This window comes from Cetorhinus maximus, chromosome 1 (assembly GCF_964194155.1).
Source record: "Cetorhinus maximus chromosome 1, sCetMax3.hap1.1, whole genome shotgun sequence".
Taxonomy (NCBI): Eukaryota; Metazoa; Chordata; class Chondrichthyes; order Lamniformes; family Cetorhinidae; genus Cetorhinus; species Cetorhinus maximus.
This window is the reverse complement of record NC_135879.1, coordinates 136,294,594-136,311,277: the sequence shown is the minus strand read 5'-3', so window position 1 is coordinate 136,311,277 and position 16,684 is coordinate 136,294,594.

Here is a 16,684-nt window from a genome sequence, read left to right as displayed (position 1 = left end):
TCCAGTCCCAGGCTTCCATGCGCCTAGCCTGCTGTCTGCAGGGTTCTACACTTAACTCAGCAGTTGGGTCCTCTGCCATTAAAGTCCAAAAGTCATATCCTTGTTGATGGTATGAAAAATGTGGGAATTTTGAGAACCCTTCAGCTGTCACCACTTCCCGTCCCTCCCAGAACCTGATAGGGTTCCCCTTGTACTCACCTTCCACATCACCACCCTCGGAATTCAATAGATAATTTTCTGCCAATTCTGCCACCTCCTGCATGATGCAATCATCAAACATATCTTACAGTGTCCTCCTCTCAGCATTCCAAAGAGACCATTTCCTCCTGATACCCTGGTCCACTCCTCAGTCACCCCAAACACCACGTGCCCTTCCCACAGCATCTTTCCATTCAAATGCAGGGTATCTAACTCCTGCCCTTTTATTTTCTCCCCTCCCATTGTACTAGGCCCCAAACACTCCTTCCAAGTAAAATAGCGATTTGCTTCTACTTCTTTAAATTTAGTATACTCCAATCGCTGCTCACTGTGGTCTCCTCTACACTGGGGAGACCAAACATAGGTTAGGTGACTGTATTGTGGGACAGGTACATTCAGTCCACAAGTGCAACCCTGAGCTTCTAATTTTTGCCACTGTATTTCTGCACTCCATTCCCACTCTGGCCCCAACTTGCTGCATTTCTCTAATGAAGTTCAACAAGGTACTTTAACCTTCCAGGCTCAACATTGAGTTAAAAACAAAAAACTGCGGTTGCTGGAAATCCAAAACAAAAACAGAATTACCTTCTGTTGAAGGGTCATGAGGACTCGAAACGTCAACTCTTTTCTTCTCCGCCGATGCTGCCAGACCTGCTGAGTTTTTCCAGGTAATTCTGTTTTTGTTCAACATTGAGTTAAACAATTTTAGATCATAGCCACTCTTCATTTTTTCAAACAGCAACTGTTGGAAAGTTTGTTATTTATATACGGTTTCTCTAGACCCATATTTGTTTCTTTACTTTTAAGTTAAATACTAATGCATGGAATTAAGAATTAAATTGAGTGAATTAGAGGCACAAATACAGCTCAGAGAGTATGGCGTGATGGCTATTACTGAGACTTCTTCACCTTTTGTCATCCCTTTGGCCAATCAGTCACTCCTGATTTCCACCCTATCACAGACCTTCCCTTTTGTTCTTTCCTCCATTGCACCCACCCCACCCCAGCCCAGCCCCCGACACTCACCACTACTTTCCCTGCTTCTGTACATGCTTGTGTATTTGTTTATATCTTCACATACACTTTATTTTCCCTCTTTTGGGGAATAGTGGGGAAGTGTTGGAAGGATTAGAAAGCTGATTATCAACTTGTTAAACTGCCTCATGAATGTTCTTTCTGTGACCAACAAGTCCTGGAGTGGGACTTGAAACTGGAGCTTCCACCTCAGAGGCAGAGACATGACCAACTCAGCTATAAAACCCTCCTCTGCACTTACTTAAAACCTGTTACATCTCTAACTATTTTCAGTTCTGATGAAAAGATGTCAACCTGAAACATTAACTCTGTTTTCTCTCCAAAGATACTGCTAGACCTGCTGAGTATTTCCAGCATTTTCTGTGATTATTTCACATTTCCGATATTTGCAGTAATTTCCTTGAGTAATACTTATGTTCATATTCCCTTCACCTGCAGCGGGCTTGTCCAGCCTTATTGCGTGGTGCGCTGGCGGTGTGGGGGGGAGGGGGGGTGGCGGTGGTGGCGGGGATGAATGAAGATGACCATTAAGTGTGAGAAGGTGAGAGTGTGTGTGTCCAACTCACTCTCAGTCTCAGGAACGTGCTCACTCACCCATCCACTGTGTGAGTGGGTGTGAATATCTGTTGGTGTGTGGGGATGAGGGTGGGTGAGAATCCTGAGACTAGACACACACGCTCACACGCACACACGTACAAAATGAAAGATGATGGAATTTGAATTCAATAAAAATCTGGAATTAAAAGTCTAATGAAAAAGTCCAATGAAACCATTGTCGATTGTTGAAAAAACCCATCTGATTCACTATTGCCCTTTAGGGAAGGAAATCTGCTGTCCTTACCTGGTCTGACCTACATGTGACTCCAGATTTACAGTAATGTGGTTGACTCTTAACTGCCCTTTGAAATGACCTAGCAAGCCAATCAGTTGTATCAAACTGCTAATAAGTCTAAAAGGAATGAAACTACATGACCACCTGGCATTGACTAGGCACCAGAAACAACAACTGCAAACTCAGTCCTGTCGACGCTGCAAAGTCCTCCTTACTAACATCTGGGGGCTAGTGCCAAAATTGGGAGAGCTGTCTCACAGACTAGTCAAGCAACAGCCTGACATAGTCATCCTCACAGGATCATACCTGACAGATATTGTCCCAGACACCGCCATCACCATCCCTGGGTATGCCCTCTCACACTGGCATGACAGACCGATCTGAAGAGGTGGTACAGTGCTATGCAGTCAGGAGGGAATTGCCCTGGGAGTCCACAACATCAATTCCAGACCACAAGGCATCAGGTCAATCTTGGGCGAAGAAGCCTCCTGCTGATTACCACGTACTGTCCCTTCTCAGCTAATGAATCAGTGCTCCTCCATGTTGAAAACCAATTGGAGGAAGCACTGAGGGTGGCAAAGGTGCAGAATGTATTCTGGGTGGCGGACTTCAATTGCTCGGTAACACGACTACAGACCGAGCTGGTTGAGTCCCAAAGAACATAGCTGTTAGACTGGGTCTGCAGCAGGTGATGAGGGACCCAACAAGAGGGAAAAATAAAAAATAAAAATAAAAATACCTGGAAAAACTCAGTAGGTCTGGCAGCATCTGCGGAGAGGAACACAGTTAACCTTTCAAGTCCGTATGACTCTTCAACAGAACTAAGTAAAAATAGAAAAGAGATGAAATATAAGCTGGTTTAAGGGGGGGTGGGACAGGTAGAGCTGGATAGAGGGCCAGTGATAGGTGGAGATAACCAAAAGATGTCATAGACAAAAGGACAAAGAGGTCTATGACATCTTTTGGCTATCTCCACCTATTACTGGCCCTCTATCCAGCTCTACCTGCCCCACCCCCCCTTAAACCAGCTTATATTTCACCTTTTTTCTATTTTTATTTAGTTCTGTTGAAGAGTCATACGGACTCGAAACGTTAACTGTGTTCCTCTCCGCAGATGCTGCCAGACCTACTGAGTTTTTCCAGGTATTTTTATTTTTGTTTTGGATTTCCAGCATCCGCAGTTTTTTGCTTTTATATAAGAGGGAAAAATATACTTGGTCCTCATCCTCACCAACCTGCCTGCCGCAGAAGCAATAGCCCTGACAGTATCGATAGGAGTGACCACCACACATTCTTTCTGGAGACGAGGTCCCACCTTCGCATTGAGGATACCCTCCATTGTGCTGTGTGGCACTACCACCATGCTAAATGAGATAAATTTCAACAGATCTAGCAATGAAAAACTGGGACAGGACATAACCAGGGATGCTGATGGTGGTGTCTGGGACATTGTCTGTAAGGTATGGTTCCGTGAGTATGACTATGTCAGGTTGTTGCTTGCCTAGTCTGTGAGGCGCTGTGAGTCATCAGCAGCAGCAGAATTGTACTCAACTACAATCTGTAATCTCATGGCCTGGCATATCCCCCACTCTACTACTACCACCAAACCAGGGATCAGCCATGGTTCAATGAAAAGTGCAGGAATACATGCCAGGAGCAGCACCAGGCATACCTAAAAATGAGGTGTCAACTTGGTGAAGCTATAACACAGGACTACTTGCGTGCCAAACAGCATAAGTAGCAAGTGATAGATAGAGCTAAGCGGTCCCACAGCCAACAAATCAGATCTAAGTTCTGCAGTCCTGCCGCATCCAGTCTTGAATGGTGGTGGACAATTAAACAACTCATTGGAGGAGGAGGCTCCACAAATATCCCCATCCTGAATGATGGGGGAGCCCAGCACATCAGTGCAAAAGATAAGGCTGAATCATTTGCAACTATCTTTAACCAGAAGTGCCAAGTGGATGATCCATTTCGGCCTCCTCCAGAGGTCCCCAACATCACAGATGCCAGTCTTCAGCCAATTCAATTCATTCCATGTGATATGAAGAAATGGCTGAAGGCACTGGACACTGCAAAGCCTTGACAATATTCCGGCAACTGTACTAAAGACTTGTGCTCCAGAACTTGCCATGCCCCTAGCCAAGCTGTTCCAGTGCAGTTACAACACTGGCATCTAGCCGGCTATGTGGAAAATTGTCCAGGTACGTCCTGTACACAAAAAGCAGGATAAATCCAACATGGCCAAATACCGCCCCATCCGTCTACTCTCGATCATCAGTAAATTAATGGAAAGGTTCATCAACAATGCCAACTGGAGTCAAACTCTCCACTGGTTGGAGTCATACCCAGCACAAAGGAAGATGGTTGTGGTTGTTGGAGGTCAGTCATCTCAGCTCCAGGACATCACTGCAGGAGTTCCTCAGGGTAGTGTCCTCGGCCCAACCATCTTCAGCTGCTTCATCAATGACCTTCCTTCCATCATAAGGTCAGAAGTGGGGATGTTCACTGATGACTGCACAACGTTCAGCACCATTTGTGACTCCTCAGGTACTGAAGCAGTCCATGTCCAAATGCAGCAGGACCTGGACAATATCCAGGCTTGGGCTGATAAGTGGCAAGTAACATTCACACCACACACGTGTCAAGCAATGACCATTTCCAACAAGAGAGAATCCAACCATCGCCGCTTGATGTTCAATGGCATTACCGTCGGTGAATTCCCCACTACCAACATCCTGGGGGTTATCAGTGAACTGGACTGGCCATGTAAACACTGTGGCTACAAGAGCAGGTCAGAGACTAGGAATCGTGTGACAAGTAACTCACCTCCTGACTCCCCAAAGCCTGTCCACCAACTACAAGGCACAAGTCTGGGGTGTGATAGAATATTCCCCACTTGCCTGGATGAGTGCAGCTCCCACAACACTCAAGAAGCTTGACACCATCCAGAAAAAAGCAGCCCACTTGATTGGCACCCCACCCACAAACATTCACTCCCTCCACCACTGAGGCACAGTAGCAGCAGTGTGTACCATCTACAAGATGCACTGCACAAACTCAACAAGGCTCCTTAGACAGCACCTTCAAAACCCACGACCATTAGCGTCTAGAAGGACAAGGGCAGCAGATATATGGGAACACCACCACCTGGAAGTTCCCCTTCAAGCCACTCACCATCCTGATTTGGGCCAGGATCTTTAGGTCGGTGAGCAGGGCCCACTCGCCGACGCATAAAATGACATGGGATGACATTGGGCAGAACTCCCAACATCACCCCGTGTCATTTCAATTTTCAGGTCGGCAAGGGCGCAGCCGAATCAGCTGTGCGCCCGCTGACCTGTCAACGGCCTATTGAGGCCATTTAAAAAGTGATCGAAATAATTAATGGACCTGCCTGTCCAACCTTGGATTGGCAGGCAGGCCGGGAGCCCTGGCGGGCTTCAGAAAAAGCATGAAACCTCATCCATGGGCAGGATGAGGTTTCATGAGGGTTTTTTAAAAATTAATAAAAATTTGATTAAAAGTAATGGACATGTCCAAACTTATGTGACAGTGTCACATGAGGGGACATGTCAGGGAAATTTTATGTTTGTGCATTGACCATTTTTAAATTTGGCGCCAATCTCCCTGAGGCAGCATTTAGCCTCAGGGAGTTGAGTGCGCTCTTTCGCACATATGCGTGAGAGAGCGCACTCCCAGCTGAGGGAATCCCCTCCGCCCGCACAGAGAGCGCATAGCGCTTCCTGGCAGATGTCACGCTGGGCGGGCCTTAATTGGCCCACCCACGTAAAATGGCAACGCGCCCCCCGATCGGTGGCACCGATCGGAGGCACACCTGCACGCGCCCGCTCCTGCACTTCCCCCCTGACAGTTGGAAAATTCTTCCCTTGGAAATATATCGCCGCCCCTTCACTGTTGCTGGGCCAAAATCCTGAAACTCTCTCCCTAACAGCCCTGTGGGTGTGCCTACACCACAAGGACTGCAGCGCTTCAAAAGGCAGTTCAAGGACAGAGATGGGCAATAAATGCTGGTCTAGCCAGCGCCGCCCACATCACATAAATGAATAAAAAATCTCACTCTCTTTCACAGACACACACTCATTCCCTGATACACACACACACACAAACACAAAAACACTCGCTCTCTTTCACACTCACTCACTCTCTCCTCCTCTCTCTTTCTCTCTCACACACACCAGCCAACCTCATCCCCCACACCCGACCCCGGGCTCTGCATCGTTTCACTGTCAGGCCCCCAGAGCCTCTCCACCCCCATGGCCCCTGCAGTCTCTCTCTCCTCCCTGAGATCCCTGGCAGTCTCTCCTCCACCCATGGCCTCAGAAGTCTCTCCCTCTCCTTCCTCCATAGGCCCCGCAGTCTCTCCTTCCCCCTTGACCCCAGCAGTTTCTCCTACCCCGGTGTCCCCACAGTTTCTTCTACCTCTGTGGCCCCTCAGTCGCTCCTACTCCCATGGGCCCCACACTCTCTCCTTCCCCCTTGGCCCCGGCAGTCTCTCTCACACTCACTAGTGAGCCTATCAGCAGCAAATGTGGGAGCGGAATGGCCTGTGATTGGAGGAGAAGACACTTACAGAATCTTCTACTTCACTTATCTGTCTTACCAGTATTTTGAACAGTGGCTCTGGGGGCCACATAGAATAGCTTTGGGCATGCGGGCCGCGAGTTTGGACAAGCCTGACCTGGAGTATCAACACCACTGTTATGACCCGAATTCTGCTTTTATTTCTTGTTTTTGTCTTGTAAGCTATCATTTTGACTATTGTTTGTGACACGGCCCTCTTCTTACCCCATCGCCCACCTCACCATTATTAACTTAAAGTCCTTTTTTACCAGACTCCTTATTATTTCTGCTTGGTCCTAGCCTGGTTCAGGTGCAGCCTGTCACTTGTCCCAATGGTACAGCTCCCTCCTATTCCAGTGATGGTATCCACCGTCTCAGGAGGCAATGGACTATGCCCAGAGTGTATATCATTTCCGGATTGGGTGTAGTCTGTTGTGGCTGTAGAGGGTGATTCATGAGTGGCAGGCCCTTCCGCAGGTGGCACAAATGAATGGCTTTGGCCTAAGGTCGACTGATGTTTTTTTTTTCCTTCCGGCAGGCTCTCTTTTCCACTATCTGACCATTTCTTCTGTCCTCTGCTTTTCCCACACCCTTCCTGACTGCTTATCTCTATGTACTTCAGTCAGCAGTGAGGACTTCCATGCATCGACTCTGATCCTGGTCAACTTGAGGTCTCGCTTACAGACATCCTTGTATCGCAGGCTTGGGTGAACTCTTGGTCTTGTGTCAATAGTAAGCTCACCATAGATCATGTCTTAGGGGATGAGGCCATCCATTCAGCTCCCATGGCTCAGTTAACTGAGTCGCCACTGACTCAAGAAAGCAAACATGCTGGGGATCCCTACATGCTGGTGTACTTCCGTATTCATACACTATATTGCCAGGAGATGCCCAATGTTCAACTGCGGCAGCGGAGGTGGAAGCTGTTTGTGGGGGAACAGGGCGGGTGGGTGAGGGGTGGTGATTCAGGACAGAATCGGGGATAGGAGCCGGGTGGTGGAGAGATTCAGGAGGGAGGGTAGGGGGGTTGGTGCTTCAGTGAGGGGTAACCTGGAGGTTTTGGGGTAGTTGGAGGGTGAGGGGGTCAGGTGGTCAATGGAGGGTAATGGGGAGGGTGGAAGGGAAGTCAGAGGGTTGGAGAATAATCAGGAGGGTGGTCAGCGCCATAGTGATCCTGAGTTAGAAGAGACCACATCCAACAGATGGGGAAGTGTGTGAAGGTGACTAATGAACGTGAAATTCCAACAGAGGGTTAAAGAAGGAATTGGGACAACAGTGTGAGTGAGCAGAAGTGATCTGTAACTTGTGAAGTAACTGGCATGCATGTACATGGTGCAACTGCACTGAAGAACCGGTCCCAGACTTACTCAGCTACTTGACAAACAGTATGACATGAAATGGTTAATATTGCCTGAAGGGTAAGAAAACATTTTCATGTGATCAAGGCACTGACACATTCTCCATCTTACTCCCTCTGACGACTGCCATCATACAGTCAAATTAAAGTAAAGATAAAAGGAATTTAGGATTGGGACAAATGAAGGCGAGGAAGAAATAATACTTAGTAAGAATTATCCACAAAATGGATACAAGTGAAAGGAGAACTGGAGAATCCTTTAAGTCCATGCATAATTTATTGCTTTAAGTATATGTACTTATATGCTAAGAGTACAGAAATTAGCAGCACTCCTGCAAAAGAATAAGGCCCGGGTTTTCCAGCCCTGCATTGGCGGGAGCCACTGCAGCTGGCCAGCCAAACGTCCATTGACTTTCAGGGGTACCGGACAATCCCGACGACAGGCGGGCCCGGAAAATTCCGATTTAAGGATATTACCCTCTCTAAAGGGAGAACTGGAAGATCTGTAGTTGGGGAGTGCCAAGCCAAGTATTCAGATAATTCTAGTAGCTTTAGTACGTTACCTACGATACGTAATCAAGAAATTAGGGGAACAGCATGTATTTTAGAAATAACTATGGGCTGAATTTTCTGGCTGTTACGGGGGCGGAGCAGGAGTGGGCGTGGGTGGGCATGGACCCAATTACCGCCCGCGATCGGGTCCGCGCCGCCATTTCTCACAGGCGGGCCAATTAAGGCCCGCCCAGCGTACTTCACGACTCCTGTGCATAGCGGGAGTGGGCGGACGCGCTCAGACCTCCAGGTCCAATGCCGACCTGGCAGCATGTATAAAGGAAGGCCTGTCAGCCTTGGAAAGGCTGCTCAGAATGGCTGGGCGAAGGGCTGTGCAGAGGGGCATTGGAGGTGATACAAGTCCGGAGGGGAGGCCATAGTTGACTGTCTCTCTTGAGAGACGGAGCCTCCTTTGGCACTGCACCTCAGATATATTGAGGTAGCTGCTTCGCCACCTGTATACCCTGGCAGCAGGATAGTGGCGTCTTCTGTTGCCCCTTCTGCCTTGGTCTACCTCTTGGCCCTGAACCCCTTGTGCCTGTGCCTGTCCTCCCAAAGGTGGCTCCCCTGGAGGTTGAGTGTGCTCCTGGCCTCCTCCCCCTTCTAGCCCTCCCATCCTCTGCAGAGGAGATGCATCCAGTGGACAGTTCAGCTCCCATTCCCAGGCTAAGGAGAGGTTTCCTGAAACCTGCAGGCCCAGAAAAGATTCCTTATTGCAGAGTGCTGACCTGAGGGTTAAGAGTCCAGACAAAGCAGCTGGTATCCGTGTTGAAGTATTGCAGATCACACAGGCAAGTTTCAATAACTTTGAAAAATCAATATTTGACAGAGCACACTCGCGACCTCAGTGAGCCCTCTAATTCCACCCATGGATGAGGTTTATACAAACATGTCCTACCCACATGCCCGTTGCATCCATGCGCTGACCCGAAGATTGCACGGGCGCCGAAAAATCAGCATTGATTGGTGAGTCATGGGCCTTAAGTGGCCCGTTGATTAATGGTGGGCGTGCAGCAGATATCGTCGCGCCCAACGAAATATCGCGATGGCGCGCGGTGACGTCGGGACACTCGCCCAACATTACCGCACGTCGTTTTACGTATGGACATGCTAGGCCCGCCCCCGCACGCCAACGGGAAAATTCTGCCCTATTTTATCTAAAAATTAGTTGTGAGAAGTCAATAAGGATATTTCCTTCTCAAATGGCAGAACTGTAAAAGAGTAAACTGGTATTTTCTGCATTGCATAGAACCTTCATAAGATTTTCTAAACAGCATTGATTGTCTCTCTGGAAAGGGGATTTCTAAACACTTTGACCTCTAAACCATCTTAATTCAAGCTGCTGTATTAATATTACTAGCTGGTAGGATGACAGCTTGTGTGTCCCCTTATCTATGCAAGTGCTTATGAAAGGCCAGGATATGACCCTCAGTGTGATGTAAACTAAAAAGCTGACCTCAGGTGGAGTGACGCACAAGGGAGATGGTAACTGCCCTGATGTTTTGAGTACCTGTCTTGTATCCATTGGTCAGAATCGTTTGAATAGGTGATTTACACTGGTTAAGTTACCAGCCCCCCAAAAAGAGTATATACAAATTGGTCGTATACTGGTGATGTCTTGGTGAGAGATACTGGAAAGATTGCAATACTCATCAGTAGCTGCCTTCTTAAGATGAATGAGGAGGAGGAGGATGATGGCATCAACACAATCTGTGCTAATTGTTTGTCCGCTGTCCTAGGTCAGTAATCTATTCTCAATTGTTACAAGTCATATACATTTTCTGTCTAATTAGTTAACGTATCATATCTAAACTGTTGTTTCTTAAACTATCTTAAAATTATTTATGACTAGTCGACTGCCTATTTAGGCATCTGTGGTCCTGAACCCCAAAATTTTACAGTGTGGCTCAGGTAATAATCCTGAGGTTACCACATTTGAGATCCTTTTTTTAAAAAAATTTAGCTCCTAACTCCTGATACTTCCTCAACAAAACCTCTTCCATTTTCTTCCCTATATCATTGGTTCTGACAAGGACCACAACAACTGAATCTCCCCCCTCCCTTTCCAATTTCCTTTACAGCCATATTGAGATGTCCCTTACCCTGGCATTAGACAGGTAGTGCATCCTTTGGGACTCCAATTGATTTGGAGGATGCTATCTATTCCCTTAATTATTGAATTCCCCATAACTATTTGAAGAATATAATCATTTTTATGATTTTTAAAGCAATTTTGACTTTGAATAATTACAATAACAACTGCCATGCTTCACTGTTCACTTGAAAGGAATTATACTCTGTACGTGGTGGAGGATCAGCCATTAAAATTGGATGCTGGTGCACACCTTGCCAGAGACACTCACATCTTGTCATAGAGTAAAGGAAGCACTACCTTCCGGAGGACTTGGAAAGACTTTGAAAGGAAAACATGTAGACCTCCAAGAGGGAAGACTGCTGATTGTGGTGACCAAATTAATTATAAATCCAATGGTACCTAATTGAAGTGCATAATATAAGAATATAAAGCGTAAAAGGAGACAAGCTTATTCAGCCCTACCAGGGCCAGGCTTTCCATAAGCCTTGTAATAGTAATTTAAAATAATATAGAATTGAAAAATTGGAGTGTTTCATTAGATTTTTTAATGTGAACATCAAAGATTTTTGGTGATCATGTACCGTGCTTATTCACTGAGAACTGTTTATGGTATACTACCTTGCATCAAGCTACATGTATTAGTTTGTATTGCGTATGTATTTTCTGCAATGCTCCGTATCTCTAATAATTCTTGCCATATTTTTGGTTACTTAAAATTATTGCCCAATCATTTCTATAGCACACTATCAGAAAATTTTGGTCTGCTCCAAGTGAAACATTTATTTTTAATGTATTGGCCTCGACATTAATAACAATCCTCCCCTCCCCCCGTCCCCCACAACCACAATATATGATTTGCACAACCGTTGCCTTTATTGTGCCGGCAGGTTTTGTAGCATCATTATAGTTAATTCAACATAGTTAAATTGGATTTAATTCCACAGCGCAATTGGGAGCATGATTTCAATTTTACAGTTGTTGGAGGGAGTAGGTTTCCCAGGGGTCAGGAAACTGGCAGTGAAAAGGACGTGGGAGCTGCCAACTCAAAGAGATAAGTACCTTTTATAAGCGTCTGTGTGAGCCAGGAGGAGTAGGACTACTTCCCCAGCTCCCTCAAGGAGAATTCGACTTCCTCTCTGATGATTGTGATCAAACCAATTCAGCCTCAAACCCTGATCATTGACTTCCCCCCTGTGCTGGTCTCTCTCATCGTCCCAACCTCTGAATGCCAACCACCCCCCTTCCGATGACCATGGGCCATCCCTTGGGGTCCCTGATTCCTGCTTCCTACCCATGACAGCTGACTGAAATTTAGAAAGTGAGGGGGAGGAAACAAATGATAGTAAGGTTCTGCTTTTAAATTTGGCAGGACCTGTGCATTCTCAGCCTTACCCAGTTCTTCACCCATTTTCAACCTCCTCCGTACCCTCCTCTCATCCAGGTAAATATTGGGTCTACTGTTTCACTAAAACAAACAGCTCAGCCTCACTGAAATGCATCTCTAGTGGACCATTTTCATTACTATTTCCATCCTTACCCATCACCGTGCTGTAATATATAACATTTGACAGTTTAAAAAAATGGATCACAATAGTCATTGTTTGTCATCTATGTTTTAATATTACATAGATGTCAAAAAGCTTTATACTCTAAATACCTGCCCAATGAACAACCATTTCCCTCCCAATTGCTCCCAATGCCTATCTATTTCAATATAGTCATCAGTTTAGCTGTTTCCTTTGTGATTTTTCCTAATTGTCAAAACTTCATTATTACCAACAGCCCCTTGAAATAACTCTACTGTCTTCTTAAAATATACAAACTCATTGCTTGTCCCTTTCCTTTGACAAGAATACATGGTCAAACTTTCTCTGAGAAATTAAATTATATTTCATTTCAGTAGAAAGTAAAGCCCTATTTCAGATCACAAGCTTATTTTTCAATCTATATTTCTCATCAGCTGTAAAACTATGATCTAGATTCTCCTGTATGCTATAAAGTTTTTTTTTTAAAAAGCAAATACAGCATTTTTGCACTCTTGATAAAGTACTACTTCCAATTATAACATCTTCTGCCCGTTCCCTCATGAGCATGGAAAACACTGAGGAGAACAATTCCCATTGAAAATGTTTACAGGCCAAGTTCTCATAACCTGTCTTTCTCTGAGACCAATGTTTGAATATTTAAGTAAAGTAATGCCTTGAATTGCTATAGTTAGTTGCTACTTTGCTTAGTATCATTGAAGGTGTAAATTGAGATCAACTTCTGTGCACTATACAGATATCCATTTCCAATGCAAATCTGATGCGGTGTTAAATAAAATTTTTACCAAGGATGATGTGACATATGCAATGATCAAGTTCACCAGAGATGCTGATGAATATCCAGCAACTTTTCAACACTGTTACTAGGTATCTGTGTGGTCAATATAACAAATTGTATGTACTTTGAAAACTGCGGCCTAAGGCGCATATATATTACATGGAATATTTCTGTGTAAGTACATACATTGGCTGCAATATAAAGTCAAAAAAAAATAAAATTAGCACCAATCCTTACATGTGTATATGTATTTTTTTTAATTCATTAATTGGATGTGGGCTTCGCTGGCTAAGCCAGCATTTATTGCCAATCCCTAGTTGCCCTTGAGAAGGTGGCGGTCAGCTGCATTATTGAACCGCTGCAATCGATATGGTGTAGGTACACCCACAATGTTGTTAGAAAGGAGGTTCCAGGATTTTGACCCTGCAGCAGTGAAGGAATAGCAATATATTTCCAAGTCAGGATGGTGAGCGACTTGGAGGGGAACTTCCAGTTGGTGGCATTCCCATCTATCTGCTGCCTTTATCCTTTGAGATGGTAGTAGTCGTGGTTTGGAAGGTGCTGTCCAAGGAGCCTTGGTGAATTCCTACAGTGCATCTTGTAGATGGTACACACTGCTGCCACTGTGCATCGGTGGTGGAGAATGTGAATGTTTGTGGATGGGGTGCCAATCAAGCGGCTGCTTTCTCCTGGATGGTATCAAGATTCTTGAGTGTGGAGGGAGCTGCACTTATCCAGGCAAGTAATGAGTATTCCATCACATGGGAGTCAGGAGGTGAGTAACTCATTGCAGGAATCCTAGGGGAGAATTTTCACCCCGTCAGGCAGGCTGGGCAGGAATGGGCATGCAGCCGATCGCCGCCATTTTACATGGGCAGGCCAGTTAAGGCCGACCCAGTGTGACACGCACCCGGAAGTACTCAGTGCTACCTGTGCAGGTGGGGGGAGGAGGGAGAGTCCGGGCCTGCGCTCTTTCATGCATGCACGTGTAAGAGCTCAGAAATCTCCCTGAGGCACAGAGCTGCCTCAGGGAGATTAATTTCATTCACAAAAATTGAAAGAACGAATAAATAAAATTATTCAGACATGTCCCCTCATGTAACATTGTCACATGAGCTGGGACATGTTTATGAACTTTGTTGAAACATTTTATTGAATTTATAAACCCTTCATGAAACCTCATCCCACCCGTGGATGAGGCTCTGTGAAAAATGCGAAGGCCGCCTGGGCTCTTCGCCTGCCCACCAACCTTAAGTTAAATGGGCAGCCCTGACAATTAGTTCAATTAGATTATTACCGGCCTTAACAGGCCTATGACAGTTCAGCAAGCACGCAGCCGACTCCGGTGCACGCCCGCCAAACTGAAGATCGGAATGACACGCGGTGACGCGGGACGCACGCCCGATGTCACTGCGCGTCATTTTACGCTCGGCATGCAGGACCCGCCCCGCACACCGAACAGAGGATTCTGGCCCTAGTCTTTGACCTGCTCTTGTAGCCACAGTATTTATATGGCTATTCCAGTTCAGTTTCTGGTCAAGGGTAACCCCCAGGATGTTCATAGAGTGGAATTCAGTGATGGTAATGCCATTGAATGTCATGGGGAAATGGTTAGGTTCTCTTTTGTTGGATATGGACATTTCCTGGAACTTGTGTGGCACGAATGTTACTTGCCACTTGTCAGCCCAAGCCTGGATATTGTTCAGCTTTTGCTGCATTTAGACATGGATTGCTTCAGTATCTGAGGAGTTGCGAATGGTGTTGAACATTGTGCAATCATCAGTGAACATCCCCACTTCCGAATATATGGTGGAAGAAAGATCATTGAAGCAGCTGAAGATGGTTGGGCTGAGGACATGACCCTGAGGAACTCCTGCAGTGATGTCCTGGAGCTGAGATGACTGACCTCCAACAACTTTGTTGCAAGGTATGTTTGTGCTAGGTCTGACCCCAACCAGCAGAAAGGTTTCCCACTGATTCCCATTGACTCCAGTTTTGCCAGGACTCCTTGATGTCACACTTAGTCAAATGTGGCCTTGATGTCAAGGGCACTGACTCTCACCTCACCTTGGGAGTTCAGCTCTTTTATCCATGTTTGAACCAAGGTTGTAATGAGGTCAGGAGCTGAGTGGCCCTGGTGGAACCCAAACCGAGCTTCAGTGAGCAGCTTATTGCTACTTGATAGAACTGCTGATGACCCCTTCTACCACGTTACTGATGATCGAGATTAGACTGATGGGGCAGTAACTTACCGGGTTGATTTTGTCCTGCTTTTTTTGTGCAGGGCATATCTACTTCCACATAGCCAGGTAGCTGTAATGGAACAGCATGGCTAGGGTTGCGACAAAATCTGGAGCACAGGTCTTCAGTACTATTGCTGGAATATTGTCAGGGCCCATAGCCTTTTGCACTGTCCTGTGCCTTCAGCCATTTCTTGATATCACATAGAGTGAATCAAATTGGCTGAAGACTGGCATCTGTGATGCTGGGGGCTTCTGGAGGAGGCCAAAATGAATCATCCACTCGGAACTTCTGGCTGAAGATTGTTGCAAATGCTTCAGCCTTATCTTTTGCATTGATGTGCTGGGGTTCCCCCATCATTCAGGTTGGGGATACTTGTGGAGCCTCCTCCTCCAGTGAGTTGTTTAATTTTCCACCACCATTCACGACTGGATGTGGCAGGACTGCAGAGCTGAGATCTGATCCGTTGGTTGTGGGATCGCTTAGCTCTGTCTATCACTTGCTGATTATGCTGTTTGGCACCCAAGTAGTCCTGTGCTGGAGCTTCACCAGGTTGACAACTCATTTTTAGGTATGCCTGGTGCTGCTCCTGGCATGTACTCCTGCACTTTTCATTGAACCATGGTTTATCCCCTGTCTTGACGGTAATGGTAGAGTGGGGGATATGCCGGGCCATAAGGTTACAGATTGTGGTTGATTACAATTCAGCTGCTGCTGATTACCCAAGGTCCTCATGAACAAGTCTTGCATTGCTATATCCGTTTGAAATCTACTCCATTTAGCATGGTGGTAGTGCCACACAACACGATGGAGGGTATCCTCAATGTGAAGGTGGGACTTCATATCCACAAGGACTGTGCAGTGGTCACTCTTACCAATCCTGTGATGGACAGATGCATCTGCAGCAGGCAGGTTGGTGAGGATGAGGTCAAGTATGTTTTTCCCTCTTGTTGGTTCCCTCAACACCTGCTGAAGACTCGGTCTAGCAACTATGCCCTTTGGGACTCAACCAGCTCTATCAGTAGTGGTGCTACCGAGCCACTCTTGGTGAAGGACATTGAAGTCCTCCGCCCAAAGTGCATTCTGTGTCCTTGCCACCCTCAGTGCTTCCTACAAGTGGTGTTCAACATGAAGGAGCACAGTTTCATCTGCTGAGGAAGGGCAGTATGTGGTAATCAGCAGGAGGTTTCCTTACCCATGTTTGACCTGATGTCATGAAACTTCATTGGGTCCAGAGTCAATGTTGAGGACTCCCAGAGCGACTCCCTCCCGAATGTATACCACTGTGCCGCCACCTCTGTTGGGTCTGTTTGCCGGTGGGACATGACATACCCAGGGACGGTGATGGTGGTGTCTGGGACATTATATGTAAGATATGATTCCATGAGGATGACTATGTCAGGCTGTTTGCTTGACTAGTCTGTGAGACAGCTCTCCCAATTTTGGCACTAACCCCCAGATGTTAGTA